The sequence below is a fragment of the Tachyglossus aculeatus genome, chromosome 16 (genome assembly GCF_015852505.1).
Source record: "Tachyglossus aculeatus isolate mTacAcu1 chromosome 16, mTacAcu1.pri, whole genome shotgun sequence".
In the NCBI taxonomy this organism is placed as follows: Eukaryota; Metazoa; Chordata; class Mammalia; order Monotremata; family Tachyglossidae; genus Tachyglossus; species Tachyglossus aculeatus.
Window position 1 is genome coordinate 33401162 of NC_052081.1, and position 17183 is coordinate 33418344.

The 17183-nt window shown below is 49.1% G+C and overlaps 1 protein-coding gene and 1 long non-coding RNA gene across 2 annotated transcripts in view; one reads left to right on the forward strand and one right to left on the reverse strand.

Annotated features, from left to right (window-relative positions):
* SORCS1 (sortilin related VPS10 domain containing receptor 1) overlaps positions 1–17183 on the forward strand; it is a 402129-nt gene that overhangs the window by 21882 nt on the left and 363064 nt on the right. The gene's annotated exons all lie outside the window — the stretch shown is intronic.
* LOC119938203 lies at positions 8280–12269 on the reverse strand. Its single transcript, XR_005454369.1, has 3 exons — positions 12229–12269; positions 11621–11788; positions 8280–8462 (listed from the first exon to the last, which is right to left on the reverse strand). It is a non-coding gene; the product is annotated as an uncharacterized LOC119938203 (long non-coding RNA).

The following is a 17183-nucleotide window of genomic DNA, read 5'->3' on the forward strand; positions in this document are numbered from 1 at the left end:
AGATGTGCCTGAAGAGATTGCTTTGTGATCAACACACCATTCCACACTGTATCCTTTCTAGATTGTAAGCTTGTTGTGGACAGGGAACATGTCTACCAAGTTTTGTTGTACTCTCCCAAGTTTTTAATAAGTGCTCAATAAATACAGTTGATTGATAAGCCAGACAAGATTTTCCTTGCGTTGCTGTATTGGCCATGTTCTGTACCTCTAATTTTCAAATTGGTCTTTTGGTATTCCAATATTCTCAAAGCCCCTTCTTGAGGAGGGTAGCCCGATGGTTGCATGCCAGAATTGCTGTCCATCCACCACTAGTTTGCTGCTATGTCACATTTGGCGGGGGGAGGGTTGGTTTGTTTTTATGGTATTTGTTAAGTGCTTACTATGGCTCAAGCACTGTTCTAAGCGCTGGGGTAGGTACAGATTTATCAGGGTGGATACAGTCCCTGTCCCACATGGGGCTCGCAGTTAAAGAAAGAGTAAGTAGGGTTTAAACCCCATTTTACAGATGAGGAAACCGAGGAACTGAGAATTTAAGTGACTTGCCCGAGGTCACACAGCTAGCAATCGGCAGAGCTGGGATTAGAACCTAGGTCCTCTGACTCCCAAGCCTGTGCTTTTTCCACTAGGCTGCTTGAGGCTGCTTATCATACTGTCTTGGAAATGTTTGTCCTGCCCAACCTGCTTTCATAAGTCGGTGGGACAGTCCTTCCTTTCATCTTCTGATCCCACCACCCACCAAGTGTTGATGGAATAGGCCAAGGTCTTCCTTTCAGCCCAGGTAGTCACAGTGGAAGTGGCAACTCTAGCCATTCTGCGCTGTGCTCAAAACTGAGCAATAGCAGCAAGGTGGAGACAACTTAAAGCAGCAGTTAAACACAGCCACTTCTTCCAGCTTCTTGGACTTCCCACCTTCGTCGGTGTGGAAGGGCTATAGACCCTACTTCAGACAGCCATCATGGGGCCTCGGGGCAGCCAGAGACAACAGCTAAATCCAGCAACTGCTTTTTCTTTCAGTAGTATTTACCGAGCACTTATTCTGCCTAGAACGGTGGCTCTGCCCGGAGTTCCCAAGCCTGGAAGCATTGCTCACTACCCAGCTATTTCACTTTTTGCTACAAAAAAATCCAGTCAATTGATACATTACCCATTTCAGCTCACCATGCAGCACCTGCTAAGACATACTCCTGTCATCCAGACTCCTCTTGTGTTTCACCCAGGAGAGCTGTGTGGTAATGATCTCAATATATATAGTTTAATGAATGAATTAATGAATGAACAAACTTGCTTTGGGAGCCATTTATCTCAGAGATTACTTTGCTTCCTTCTACGCCCAGTCTCCAGTTCAGGTACCATGTACCCAAGGATGCCCACTCGGCAAATAATGTGGCAATGATGACACAACTGCTTAGTCTTCAGGATTGAATGATGGAAGAAGTCAGGGGATTCCTTCTGGGTTGGTTCTGTGACTCTGGACTTCTATATTTTTTCAGGTATCATCAGTCCTTCCTGACAAAGTCACCTAAGTAGCCTTGAGATCTGGTCCAGAAATTCATTTGTCCTATGAATTTAGTTTGACTCAAGTGCCATTTACCCACCAGCATTCAGATATTTGTAGGTTCTGGAAACATGATTTTGATCCTGATATTTTGATTCTGCTGAATCTCTAGTCTTCTTCAGGAGAGTTGGAGAAAGAAACATATTTGATTCATCTTAAAAGGTGACTTTACCCAAACATCTTTCACTTACCATTTATTTCATAATGGGGGAAAAGCTGTTGAGGTTGTTTTGAACAGTTCTTAGCTCATCGAAAGTCTTTATTTTAAAATCATGCTAATGAGCTCTGAGGCCTAGAGACGAAAGGTGTATTTTTTACAAAATCTAATAATATCATCTTAAAATACAGCAATTTCACTTAGTCATGGCACATATTTTCTTCTTTTTCACATTCCAATCAGCATGACTAGTTGAAGGGGGGGGGGGGGTGGAGAACCCTAATTAGTTCAAGCTTTGACAGTGATATTATTTCATGCTTCTCTTTCGTAGTTTGATTATACAAGCTATTCCTTAGTAACCAGCAAATGCGTAAAAAAAATTCTTACATGACTATGGCATTGTTTTTATCCATAAAGTGAGGACACAGGAGCTGATGGCAGTGCAGTGGGTTGGGAGTTAGGACACCTGGGTTCTCTAGCTTTGTCACTGAATGCACATCAGTAGGCAAACTTACTTTCTCATCTGTAGTGTGAAGATAACACTACACATGGGCTACCTTTTAAGTGACTGGTAGAATTCCCAATCATCTGGAAAATTTCCAGTGTCCTGGGTGAAGAGATTGAAAGCATTCTTATCAAATTTGCAAATACTAAATTGGGGTAAGTGAGTCTTCACTTTGGAAGACTCAGAGATCTTGATAAATTGGAAAACTGCCCTATAGAACAGGATGAGGTTCAATAAGGAGAAGTGTAAGGTAGTGGACAGAAATCAAACAACCCTTCTAGATGATGGGGCAATTCTGACCAGGCACAAGTACAAAAGAGAAGACCTGGGGGCCGATATGAGACAGTCCAGTGGAAATCAATCAATCAGTCAATCGTATTTATTGAGTATTTACTGTGTGCAGAGCACTGTACTAAGCACTTGGGAAGTACAAGTTGACAACATATAGAGACAGTCCCTACCCAACAGTAGGCTCACAAGGTCTGGGAGCAAGACCTAGGTTCTAATCCCAGCTCTTTCAGTGGCCTGCTGAGTGAATTAGAGCAAGCCACTTAACCTCTCTTCATCTCTGTTTCTTTGTCCCTCCTAGAGATGTGGCGAGGAGTATTATTATTGTTGTTGTTGTTATTATTTGTTAAACACTATGTGTCAAACACTGTTTAAAAACCTGAGGGTTGATCCAAGATAATCAGATCTGACAGAGTCTCTGTCCCAGGTGGGGCTCACAGTTGAAGTCAGAGAGAACCGATATTGAATCCCCATTTTATAGTTGAGGAAACTGAGGCACAGAGAGACTGAGACTTCCCTGAGGTCACACAGCAGGCAAAGGGTGAAGCCGGGATAAGTACATCCAGGCCTTTCTTCTTTCCACTAGGCCATGCTGCTCCTCAAGGATGAAGATGAAATGAGATCATTAATGTGAAAGTGTTTTGGAACAATCCAAAGGGTATAGCTAGAATAAACAGTAACGTGGCAGGCAAGAAGTAATAGTAATAATGCTAATAACTGTGGTGTTTGCTAAGTGCTAACTATGTACTAAGCAATGGGGTGGATACAAGCAACTTGGGTTGGACCCAATCCCTGTCCCAAGCGGGGCTCACAATCTAAATCCCAATTGTACAGATGCGGTAACTGAGGCACAGAGTAGAGAAGTGACTTTCCCAAGGTCATATAGCAGAGATGTGGCTGAGTCAGGATTAGAACTCATTATCTTCTGATTCCTTGGTCCATGCTCTATCCACTACGTCATATTTATTAAGTGCTTACAATGTGCATAGTCCTGTACTCAACTCTGGGAAAGAATACACACAGAAGAATTAGAGCAGGGAAGGTGTCTGTTTATTGTTGTATTGTTCTCTCCCAGTACAGTGCCTTGCACATAGTAAGTTCTCAATAAATACGATTGAATGAATGAATAAGACAAGGTCTCAGGCTCTCAAGAGGCTCACAGTTTAAGAATGAATGGGGAAATGGGACTGGTGGCAGACACGAAAGGAAAAAGTAAAGACAATGAAAACACAAAATTAACATAAAAGATAAGGAAAGGGATAAGTAGGAAAACGTTGAGAAGCAGCGTGGCTCAGTGGAAAGAGCACGGGCTTTGGAGTCAGAAATCATGGGTTCAAATCCCGGCTCCACCACTTGTCAGCTGTGTGACTTTGGGCAAGTCACTTAACTTCTCTGTGCCTCAGGTACCTCATCTGTAAAATGGGGATTAAGACTGTGAGCCCCCCGAGGGACAACCTGATCACCTTGTAACCCCCCAGCGCTTCGAACAGTGCTTTGCACATAGTAAGCGCTTAATAAATGCCATTATTATTAATATTATTATTATTATTATTATAGAAACAGCACAGACCTGGCAATTAGAGGATCTGGGTCAACCGTGTGATCTTGGTCAAATCAGTTAATTAACTTCTCTGTGTCTCAGTTACCTCATCTGTAAAATGGGTGTCACCCTCGACTCCGCTCTCTCGTTCACCCCTAACATCCAATCCGTCACCAAGACTTGCCTGTCTGACCTCCGCAACATCGCCAACATCTGCCCTTTCCTCTCCATCCAAACCGCTACCTGGCTGGTTCAATCTCTCATCCTATCCCGACTAGATTACTGCATCAGCCTCCTCTCTGATCTCCCATCCTCCTGTCTCTCCCCACTTCAGTCTATACTTCACGCCTGCTGCCCGGATCATCTCTGTGCAGAAACGCTCTGGGCATGTTACTCCCCTCCTCAAAAGTTTCCAGTGGCTACCAGTCAACCTACGCATCAAGCAAAAACTCCTCACTCTCGGCTTCAAGGCTGTCCATCACCTCGCCCCCTCCTACCTCACCTCCCTTCTCTCCTTCTACAGCCCAGCCCGCACCCTCCACTCCTCTGCTGCTAATCTCCTCACTGTACCTCTTTCTCACCTGTCCCACCATTGACCCATGGCCCATGTCCTCCCCCTGTCCTGGAATACCCTTCCTCCGCACATCCACCAAGCTAGCTCTCTTCCTCCCTTCAAAGCCCTACTGAGAGCTCACCTCCTCCAGGAGGCCTTCCCAAATGAGCCCCCTTTCCCTCTCCTCCTCCTCATTCCCCCCCCGCCCTACCTCCTTCCCCTCCCCACAGCACCTGTATATATGTTGGTACAGATATATTACTCTATTTATTTTACTTGTACATATTTACTATTCTATTTATTTTGTTAATGATGTGCATCTAGCTTTCTATTTATTTTGATGACGACACCTGTCCACATGTTTTGTCTTGTTGTCTGTCTCGCCCTTCTAGACTGTGAGCCAGTTGTTGGGTAGGGACCGTCTCTATATGTTGCCAACTTGTACTTCCCAAGCGCTTAGGACAGTGCTCTGCACACAGTAAGCGCTCAATAAATACAATTGAATGGATGAATGAATGAATTTCTCTTCCTTGGATTTAGTCTATGAGTCTGATGAGGGACAGGAATTGCTCCAACCTGATTACCTATAATCTACCCCAGTACTTGGAACAGTCTTTGGCATATAGCACTTAACAAGCACTTAACAAGCACTTAAGCACTTAACAAGCACCATAAAAACACAAAAACAAACAAAGCAATCCTCTCCAGGAAATGAATCAGTAAATAAAAGAGCATCGGTTCAGGGTTGAAAGCAGCGTAGCCTAATGGACAGGTTAGAGACCCGGGAGTCAGAAGGATCCGGGTTCTAATCCAGCTCTGCCACTTGTCTGCTATGAAACTTTTTCTCTGTTCCTCAGTTACCTCATCTGTAAAATGGGAATTAAGATTGTAAACCCCATGTGGGACAGGGACTGTGTCCAACCTGATGAGTTTGTTTTAATCTTCCCCACCTCTTAGAACACATAGGGCTTGACAAATACCATCATCATTATTGTTATTATCATTATTATTAGCTTTACTTTGCATGGACCAGCCTCTTATTAGAGGATACCCAGGTGTCCCAAGGTGACCCTTTTTCCTCTCCTCCTCCCGATCCCCCCTACCCTACCTCCTTCCCCTCCCCACAGCACTTGAGCCACGGAGAAGGAGTGTGACTCAGTGGAAAGAGCATGGCCTTTGGAGTCAGAGGTCATGGGTTCAAATCCTGACTCCGCCAACTGTCAGCTGTGCGACTTTGGGCAAGTCACTTTACTTCTCTGTGCCTCAGTTACCTCATCTGTAAAATGGGGATGAAGACTGTGAGCCCCCCGTGGGACAATCTGATCACCTTGTAACCTCCCCAGTGCTTAGAACAGTGCTTTGCACAAAGTAAGCGCTTAATAAATGCCATTATTATTATATTTGCACAGATTTATTACTCCATTTTACTTTTACATATTTAGTATTCTATTTATTTTGTTAATGATGTGCATATAGCTATAATTCTATTTGTTCTGATGATTTTGACACCTGTCTATATAATAATAATAATAATGGCATTTATTAAGCGCTTACTATGTGCAAAGCACTGTTCTAAGCGCTGGGGAGGTTACAAGGTGATCAGGTTGTCCCACGGGGGGCTCACAGTCTTAATCCCCATTTTACAGATGAGGGAACTGAGGTACAGAGAAGTTAAGTGACTTGCCCAAAGTCACACAGCCGACAATTGGCAGAGCCGGGATTTGAACCCATGACCTCTGACTCCAAAGCCCATACTCTTTCCACTGAGCCACGCTGCTTCTCATGTTTTGTTTTGTTGTCTGTCTTCCCCCTTCTAGACTGTGAGCCCGTTGTTGGGTAGGGACCTTCTCTAGATGTTGCCTACTTGTACTTCCCAAGCACTAAGTCCAGTGCTCTACACACAGTAAGCGCTCAATAAATACGATTGAATGAATGAATGAGTGAATGACTCTGGGGTACCGGCCATTAGAGAAGCAGCGTGGCTCAGTGGAAAGAGCACGGGCTTTGGAGTCAGAGGTCATGGGTTCAAATTCCGGCTCTGCCAATTGTCGGCTGTGTGACTTTGGGCAAGTCACTTAACTTCTCTGGGCCTCAGTTCCCTCATCTGTAAAATGGGGATTAAGACTGTGAGCCCCCGGTGGGACAACCTGATCACCTTGTATCTCCCCAGTGCTTAGAACAGTGCTTTGTGCATAGTAAGCGCTTAACAAATACCATTGTTAAATGCTAGCTCGTGGCCGCCTGAGCCAGCAGGTGGAACTCGGAAGTGAGGGTGGAATACTGCCCCCAAAATCCAAACTGCTAGATTGACAGCCCAAGCCGGAAATACAGAAGGTGTCCCTTGCCCCCCTGCCAATCAAATTAGGTATGGAGGAGGGGGGAGGGCAGCGATTGGGTAAACTGAGGCTGGAAGCTGGAATGGCCTAGGAGCCCAGGTGATAAATACCTGCAGCCTCTGGCCCTCTGTGCAGAGGGCTGCAGGCCACCTCTGTCCAGAGCATGAGAAGGCCGCTCCGCCTGCACCAAGTGAAGAGTCGTGGGATGGATGGGTGAGGGTCCTGTCCCGCTGGATGCTCGTGGCTCTGGAAGCTAGGCACTTCACAATAATAATAACAATAATGGAATTTGTTAAGTGCTTACTATGTGCAAAGCACTGTTCTAAGCACTGGGGGGATACAAGGTGATCAGGTTGTCCCACGTGGGGCTCACAATCTTAATAATGATGGCATTTACTAAGCCCTTACTATGCGCAAAGCACTATTCTAAGCGCTGGGGAGGTTACAAGGTGATCAGGTTGTCCCACGGGGGGCTCACAGTTTTAATTCCCATTTTACAGATAACTGAGGCACGGAGAAGTTAAGGGACTTGCCCAAGGTCACACAGCTGGCAATTGGTGGAGCCGGGATTTGAACCCATGACCTCTGACTCCAAAGCCCGTGTTCTTTCCACTGAGCCACGCTGCTTCTCCTAGCCACCCTGCTTCTCTTTCCACTGAGCAATGCTGCTTCTACAGCATGGAATATATCTTCTTCAATATACCTTATCTTCAATATCTTCTTCAATACAATAATAATGGTATTAAGCACTTACTATGTGCAAAGCACTGTTCTAAGTGCTGGGGTAGATGCAAGGTGATCAGGTTGTCCCACATGGGGTTCACAGTCTTAATCCCCATTTTACAGATGGGTAACTGAGGCCCAGAGAAGTTAAATGACTTGCCCAAAGTCACACAGCTGAGGAGTGGTGGAGCCGTGGGTATGGAACTCATGAATGGATTCCTCCCAAGTGGAAAATACTCGTGGGTGGGAGCTGGGGGCTTCCCCTCGGGGGTGGATTCTTCCCGAATGGGAAGTGCACATGGGGGAGAGTTATGAGGGGGCCGCCTTACCATGTACAAACAAACTGCAAGGGAATTCTGCCTGGGCGGGGCCTGGGGGTTCTGCCACACGTGGGTAATATATACGTGTGTTCCTCCCATTAGGGAAGCTCTGACATTACTAATTGATTACATTCCTCCCAAAAGGGAAGTTCAATTCATTGTGCCTAAACAATTAAATAATTCAGTTCGCCTCGCGGAATAAATTGTATATAAAACTCAGGCTTTCCTCCCCCGGCCTCTCTCTCTCTCTCTCTCTCATCGCGCTCCGAACGACAGATGACACCAGGCCACATAAAATCAGTTCTGCCTTACCGCAGTCATGTACTTAAAGAATCCTGCCTGCATGCAAACCCACCGTGGTTCTCACACCACATCTGATGCCATGCGCATATACAAAAATGTTTTGTCTGAAAAACGCCTCCGCTGCATCCAGATAACTGCAGGTTGTCGGCAGAACGTTTCTTAATTCCATAACGGCGTTCTCTCTAAATAAAACACGAAATGAAAACACGTGTTTTGGCAGAACAGACAGGGTAGGAAGCATTTCCATAAGAGGGCTGCAGACTAGTTTTTGCTCTGTCCACAGAGGACCAAACTACGAGAAATGGGTATAAATTTCAGCAGGAGAGCATTTTACGAGCAACAGGAGAGTTAGGTATAAGGAAGAACTTCTTGGCTGTCAAGGTGAAAATAGAGGAGAACTGACTCTCTATGGAATGGCAGAATTTCCAACTCTGGAGATCTTTAAATAAAGAAGAGGCCCAGCTGGTTGGTGTTAGTTGAGTCATTGCTCTGCCTGGAGACCCTTCTGGGGTTCCTTTAAGCTCTGAGATTTTATGATGTGTTCACTTAGAAAAAGGACAGGAAGCATTTAGCACTCCTAAGGGATGGGTAGCATATGTCAAATCCTGTAGCCTAGTGGACAGAGCCCAGGCCTGGGAGTTAGAAGGACCTGGGTTCTAATCCTAGCTCTGCCACTTGTCCGCTGTGTGACCTTGGGCTCATCACTTAACCTGTCTGTGCCTCAGTTACCTCGTCTGTAAAATGGGGATCAAGACTATGAGCCCCATGTGGGACACTGACTGTGTCCAAATTGATTATCTACCCCAGTGCTTAGAACAGTGCCAACAGTGTACTGCTTGGCACATAGTAAGTGCTTAACAAATACCCTTAAAAAAAATATAAGTACCAGTGGCATCATTGCCCCCATGTGGTTATAAGTTCCTCAAGAGTAGGAACTATCTCCATCACCAATTAGGGACATTTATGGTTTGGGTAGAGCACTGTACCGAGCCCTTGAGAGAGTATGATGACAACAGAGTTGGTAGACATGTTCCCTGCCCACAATAAGCTTACAGTCTGCGGGGGACAGAGACAATAATACAAATAAGTAATTTATAGATATGTACATAAGTGCTGTGGGGCTGAGGGTGGGGTGAATGCCAAATGCTTAAAGGGTACAGATCAAAGTGCAATGATGTTCTCTGCTACCAGCGTATGCTTCAGATTCCGAGTACAGAGCTCATAAAATTCTGAGGATAATAATAGTAATGATAATAATAATAATAAACTGATTTCAGTTAAGCACATACTATGCGCAAGTGCTGCACTAAGCACTGGGTAAGTGACAAGAAAATCAGGTTGTCAACATTCCCTGTCCCATATGGGGCTCACAGTCTAGTGATGACCTCCGGGTGTTTTAGAAATTTTAATTAATTTTCAAAGTACAATTATGAGGGAGGCAGGTCATCCTCGGCCCCATTTTCACATATGTGACCTTGTTCCAAAATTGGTCAACGTTGATGGCAAAACTGGGGTTATAATTATGAGACTGTACTGACTCTAGTGGATATGATTCCTGTTGATTCCTGCCCACATTTTATAGGACAGTCCATTCTTTCTATTAAAAAAAAGAAAAGAAAAATCCCTTCTCTCCCCCTGGCAGGGAACATGAAGAATTGGCTTCTTTATTCTCACTTGTGTTCCGTCTGTGGTTCTTCACAAAACTGATTTGAAATACAAGGTCCCTGTTCTCAGAGCTCTCCAAGGGGAGCCAACTATTTTGACAGCTATTACAGGGAATTGTTATCCTGATGAGACAGATAATGAGATTTAATGCCCATTGAAGCCAAGGTATCCATCAGGAAAGGTGGGAGAGAGAAACAGAGGCAGAGACAGAATATGAATCAAAAGCCAGGAAAACTGACTACCGAGATCTTTGATGTCAGCCTTCAAAAATGAGCCACATATTGATAATTTAGTATGTTTCTCAGCGTAAGCTAGCAGCGTTTTCTGATTTTAGGCAGGCACCTTAGATGCACAAAAAGGGTTAAGCTGTATCCCCTCTATGAGCTTTAGAGTCGGGACAGTTTGGTCCCCAAGAATTTGTTGAAGGAACTGCACTGCCCTGTCAGATGATCGGTTCTATCCTCCCTGGCCCACTCCACTCCTCATTACAGAACCTTCCCCATCACGGGCCATTCTTTACCTCTGTCAGCAACCTCTAATTCTAGAGTTTTACAGTCCCAGAAGAAGTTAGTGTGGATAAAGTCACCCCACATCCCGGAACATGCTCTTGGGGCCGGCTGATTGCAGAACAAATTAATTGGCTAACCCCAGGCTGCTGCTTAGGATTCTGCATGGTTAGTCGTTTGTTTCTGCAGTTTTGGCAAGGCTGGTTATTTCGGGAATGGGTAGTTTTTGTGCTTGTGGATATTGACAGGAGTCTGAGGAAGGGGGGGAGTTACATAAATTAAAATGTCACATCACAGAAAATGACGTAACTTGGAACCAGGCTGAATTCCAGCCTGCCGGTGCAACCCTTACTTCAAGTGATGGAACTCAAGGCTAATTTCTTGAACTCTCTCCTGTGGGTCTGACTAATGTCATAGCTCAAAAGTAGATATCGCAACTGCCCAACCCCACCACGGTTGCCCCTTCCATAGGGTAAATTCTAGTGGATTAAGGAAAGGGGGAGACTAACTTTTTTAAAAAAAAAAACCCAGCTCCAATTAAATGACTCTGCAAGAGCGATTTCTCTGAAGCTGAAGCATCTGAGTTTATGGCAACAATTCCCGAGGGCTGGGAAGTTAGGTCTATTGATCGAGTAGGTCAGTACCGACTTTTGACCCGAGACCTGAGTGTTATCCCCATGGCCTCCTCTTTTCCACGATGCTTTCCTTGTTTCCTTGTTCCTCCCAGAACATGGGGATCCAGTGAGTTCTCTCTCTCTCTCTCTCTCTCTCTCTCTCTCTCACTCACTCACTCTCACCTAGAGGGATTTCAGCATGTATATCTAGGCAGCAAAAGGAGGTTAGCGGGGAACTAGGATGCGTGAAGGAAATGATGAGGAGGCCCACAGAAACCTTGCAGGGATGAGCGTGGAAAGGCAGCTCAACACAGGGGAATCAGTGGTTCTGTCACGGTGGCTGCACCAGATAGGAGTGGAAGGCTGGGTTTCCTGGGGTTCCCTCTGCTATTGCCGATAAATCACAGTCAGGCAAAAAAGCCTGACTGCTTCTGCAGCAGGCAAGGAAAGTGTCTTCCCCGCAGCACTGTTAATAATCTAGGATGACCAATTGACCAATTACCATTGAAAGAACATTCGAGTGTATGTAGTCTTTTAAAATGATAAAAGTTTCACCTTTTTAAAATGGGCACATCTCAAGTAGACTGTGAGGTTTGTTTTTTGCATATTTTTCTTTGGCCGAAATCGTTCTTGCCGCTGGCAGATCCCGGTGAGTCTCTAACTGGGTCCACGCTCAGACGCTTCTGTGGCTGAGAAAGCGGGGGCATTGTAGTCTCTTTCTCTCTGGTGACAAGACAAACCCACAACTAAGCTAGGAAGATAATTATACCTTTGATATACGTTACCACAAAATATTTATGCACAAGATTAATTTGTCATCGATGAAATTCAGCAATATGAGCATTTACCAAGAACTGGACCTTAGCCATAATTGTCTTTTATTGCAGTAACCTGTCATACGACCAGGGGAATGCTGTCCAGGGGAATCCTGTCAAGTACCGTAAGCTCATTATGGGCAGGGAACTGTCTGCTAATTCTGTTGTGATCTCCCAAGAACCTAGATTGGTGTTCTGCACAAAGTAAGTGCTCCACAAGTAGCACTGATGGATGAAGCGATATTGGGTTGATAGCAGTATGGGTGTTCTGCACATAGTAAGTGTTCCATGAATAGTATTGGTTGATTGTGATATTGGGTTGATAGTAGCATTATTTATTATTGTTACCGTTATTATTAAGTAGCGTGGCTCAGTGGGCAGAGCCCGGGCTTGGGAGTCAGAGGTCATGGGTTCAAATTCCGGCTCCGCCGACTTTCAGCTGTGTGACTTTGGGCAAGTCACTTCACTTCTCTGTGCCTCAGTTACCTCATCTGTAAAACGGGGATGAAGACTGTGAGCCCCACGTGGGACAATCTGATCACCTTGTGCCTACCCCAGTGCATAGAACAGTGCTTGGCACATAGTGAGCGCTTAACAAATGCCATCATCATCATTATTATTATAGCTACCCTGTTTCCTCACCGCGGCCTTAAGCCCCTCAGCTAAGACCTCCGCCACCTCCCCACCACCAAGTGCCCATGGAGGCCAGTTGGGAGGACCGCGGGGGTCCGTTCCTGCGATTCTCGGAGGGGGTGAGAGGCCGAGGTGAGGGCTCATCCCTCCTGCCTTGGCTTGGCATAACGCGGTTCTTATTGCGGGGAACAGGAGGGTGGCCAACGGTGGGGGAAGGGAAGCAGGGAGGGCCCGCAGGAGGAGGAGGAGGGAGGGGCGTCCCCAGGTGGCACCAGCCAGGGGAGGGGGCGCACGGAGGGGAGCAGAACGCAGGGGGAGGGGGCAAACGGGGGGGCGCACAGGGGGAAGGGGGCACAGGGAAAGGGGCACACGGGGGAGCAGAGCGCAAACGGGGGGCACAAGAGGAGGGCGCACAGAGGAGGGGGCAAACGGGGGGCGCAAGGGAGAGGGCGCACGGGAAGGGGACACGGTGGGGGGGCAGAGCCCACAGGGGAGGGGGCAAACGGGGGAACAGATCGCACGGGGAAGGGGCACAGGGGGAACACTGCGCACAGGGGAGGGGGCAAACGGGGGGCACAAGGCAGAGAGAGCACAGAGGAGGGGGCAAACGGGGGGCGCAAGGGCGAGGGGCACAGAGGAGGGGGCAAACGGGGGGGCGCAAGGGAGAGGGGCACAGAGGAGGGGGCAAACGGGGGGCGCAAGGGAGAGGGCGCACAGAGGCGGGGGCGCACAGGGGGAGCAAGGGAGGGGGCACAGAGGAGGGGGCACACGGGGGGCGCAAGGGAAAGGGCGCACAGAGGAGGGGGCGCACAGGGGGAGCGCTGGGCATGGGGTGGGGGCAAACGGGAAGGGGGCACAGGAGAAGCAGAGCGCACAGGGGAGGGGGCAAACGGGGGGCGCAAGGGAGAGGGCGCACGGGAAGGGGACACGGGGGGGGGGCAGAGCCCACAGGGGAGGGGGCAAACGGGGGGAGCACTGCGCACAGGGGAAGGGGCAAACGGGGGGCGCAAGGCAGAGCGCGCACAGAGGAGGGGGCAAACGGGGGGCGCAAGGGAGAGGGCGCACGGGGAGGGGGCACAGGGGGAGCGCTGGGCACAGGGGAGGGGCAAACGGGGGGCGCAAGGCAGAGGGCGCCCGGGAAGGGGGCACAGGGGAAGCAGAGCGCACAGGGGAGGGGGCAAACGAGGGGCACAGGGGAGAGGGCGAACGGGGCGGGCAGAGCGCACAGGGGAGGGGGCAAACGGGGGAACAGATCGCACGGGGAAGGGGCACGGGGGAGGGAGCGCACGGGGGCGGGGGCAGAGGAGAGGGAGAGCACCGGGGGAGGGGGGGGAGCAGAGCGCACGTGGGAGGGGGCGCCCAGGGGGAGCGCAGCGCAGCGCGGCGCCCGGGGTCCCGGCTGTCTGCGGAGGTCGGCGGCCGGAGCGCGGGTGGGCCGGGAGCCCCGCACTGCTCTGCCAGCCCCCGGCCCCGGCTCCTCCCCCGGGTGGCGGGGACTTCCCTCCATCAAAACCCGCGCCGCGCCCCGCCCGCCAGCCCGAGGAAAGGCGCGCCTCCCCGCCTGCCCGCCCGCCGCCGCCGCCGCCCGCTCTCCTCTCCGTCCTCCCTCTGAAGTTGTATGGAGTTGGGGGCCTGAGCGCCCCCGGTCCCCCCGCCCGGACCCCGCCATGGCCAAAGTTGGCAGCGGCGTCTCGTTGGCCCGGCTGGGCGCGCTGCTGGCCGCCGCCGCCGCCGCCTTGCTCCTCCTGTGCGGTCCGGCTTGCTGCCCCCGGTCCCCGGCCCGGCCCCCCTCCTCCGCCCCCGGCCGGCTTCCCACCCGGGCCGCGCTTTCCGTGGCCCCCGGGGCCGGGCCGCTGGCCCTGGAGCGGGGCCGGGGCTGGGGCCGGGGCCGGGCGGGTTGGGGCGGGACTCTCCGGCGCCCCCGGCGGCGGGGGCGGAGCGCCCGGGCTTTGCGCGGGGAGCCCGGCGGGGCTTTGCGCGGGGAGCCCGGCGGGGCGGCCCGGTTCCGGCCCGAGGAGCTGCGGCTGAGCAGCACCACCTTCGCGCTGACCGGCGATCCGGCCCACAACCAAGCCATGGTCCACTGGTCCGGACACAACAGCAGCGTGAGTCCGCGGCTGGAGCCCCGGGAAACGGACGCCCAAAGGGGTTCACGGAGGCCCGCCGGGGGCTGCCCAACTTCAACTTTCTCCCCCTCCCCACGCACCGGGGGATGATGCAGTCGTCGTCTTCTTCTTCCTCCTCCTCATCCTTCTTTCTTCCTCCTCCTCCTCTTTCCTCTTTCTTCCTTCTTCCTCCTCTTTTCTCCTTCCTTCTCTTTCCTTCTTCTTTCTCCTCTTTCCTCCTTGCTTCTCCCTCCTTTCCTCCTTCTCCCTCCTTCCTCCTCTTTCCTTCCCCTTCCACCTTTCCTCCTCCCTTCTCCTTCTTTTTCCTCCTCTTTCCTTTTTCTTCCTCTTTCCTTCTTCCTCCTTTTCCCCTTTCTTCCTCCTCTTTCCTCCTTCCTCCTCCCTCCTTCTTTCCTCCTCTTCCCCTTTCTTCCCTCTCTTTCCTCCTCCTCTTCCCCTTTCTTCCTCCTCTTTCCTCCTTCCTCCTCCTCTTTCCCCTTTCTTCCTCCTCTTTCCCCTTTCTTCCTCCTCTTTTCCCTTTCTTCCTCCTCTTTCCCCTTTCTTCCTCCTCTTTCCCCTTTCTTCCTCCTCTTTCCCCTTTCTTCCTCCTCTTTCCCCTTTCTTCCTCCTCTTTCCCCTTTCTTCCTCCTCTTTCCCCTTTCTTCTTCCTCTTTCCCCTTTCTTCTTCCTCTTTCCCCTTTCTTTCTCCTTTTTCCCCTTTCTTCCTCCTCTTTCCCCTTTCTTCCTCCACTTTCCCCTTTCTTCCTCCTCTTTCCCCTTTCTTCCTCCTCTTTCCCCTTTCTTCCTCCTCTTTCCTCCTTCCTCCTCCTCTTTCCTCCTTCCTCCTCCTCTTTCCTCCTTCCTCCTCCTCTTTCCTCCTTCCTCCTCCTCTTTCCTCCTTCCTCCTCCTCTTTCCTCCTTCTTCCTCCTTTCCTTACCACCCCGCTCCCCGTCCCCTCCCCAGGCGGTTATCCACTAGTTGCCGATCAGCCGAGGAGGGTCGGTGCCCCTACCCCAGGCTGGGGAGATGGAGAGGGAATTACCCACCACTGAAAATAGATTGGCATGAGGGGTATTGTTGATTGGGGGAGTTGGGGTTGGGGGCCATCACGGGGGCACGTTGATATGTCAAACTTCCAGCAACCTGGCCTGGTTTCTCAGCCTGCACCTGTGAGACTTAGGATCGGACCAGTAGATAAGCCAGGAAAGTTTGGGATGCTGGGCATGGACAGAGGCAGAGGGAACCTCGGTGTCCTATGGACAGCCCAGCCAAGCTGGTACCCTCTCCGAAATGTATTCTTAAGTTCTCCAGAGCAAGCAGATGCGGGCGTCTGCCAGAACTCTCCAGCTTTACCCCATCTACTTCTCCCTTTGAGTGAGTGAGATTCTGCACTTTTGAAACAAACCCACACCCTCCTTTCCTTCACTTGATTCCCATCTGAATAACAGCAAGTACAGAGGACCCTTTTCAATGGACTAAACCCATAGCTGCAATCCAGAGGGCTCAAGTTTTGGAAAGTTGGTGAGAGCGTGCTCCCAGATGAGCTAGTGCAGGCTGGGGGTGGAAGTGGACGATGTTCCCGAAGTCTTCCTGCAGATGCTGCATCTTTCCAATCAGAGGACAGTGCCGAAAGAGAAACTTGCTATGGAGCAAACTCTCGATTTGGCTGCTAACAGTGGAAGAGCACAGCAAAATAAGAAAAGTTCTGCTATAAATCACAAAAAGCATTAAAAGCAGGGGTGAGATAAAAAAAATTCAAGGATTCAGTCGGGAAATGGACATTTTGTTAGCAGTGTGCACAGATTAAACTAATACCTTTCATGAAGATTTTGGCTAGACTGTAATAGCCAGAAATCTTCCTGGAGATACGCCTCCTAGGTAGTTGTCCTCATTGTCGACTTTTAATGAGGAGTTGCTATCACTTTAAAATAACGGTCCGCTCGTTATTAAATTCCTTGTATTGAGGTAAATCGATGCAAAGCCACTTAGTATTAATGCAGCCCTCATAAGCTGTCCATAGAACTTTGCTTTAAATACCCTGTTCGTGACCTAGACTGATTTTATAGCGCTGTAAAACTTTTTTTAATTCAATAATTGAAGCTGGAATTCTTTCTGTTCAGGTTGTGGACACCTTTGGCCCTACTACCTGTCTTCGCTATTGAATCTTTCATAGCCTTCTTTAAAAATTAATTCTCCATTTTGAACTTGACTCTTCTAGACCTGATTGATTAGCTCTCCCATCTCTTTAGGTGATTAAGAAACTGCTTCTGGCTTAAAAAAAGGTTTTAAAGACATCAAACATAGAGGTCTTGTAGAACCAATGAGCAAAGATTTTGGACTTAAAACACTCCTGGGTGTTAATGTTATTTGAGCCATGAATGGTACCAGTTGAACCTTAAAATTTATCAAAATGAAAGGGAAACTTCTTTGGAAATTGTGGGTGTTAATGTACATGTGTAGCTAATGGACATGTTAATGTCCTTTTCACTGTAAGGAGAAACTCTTTTCAGTCAGATATTGGGTTTGTGGGTGAGCTGACAGTGTTGCCTTGTGGATAGATCATA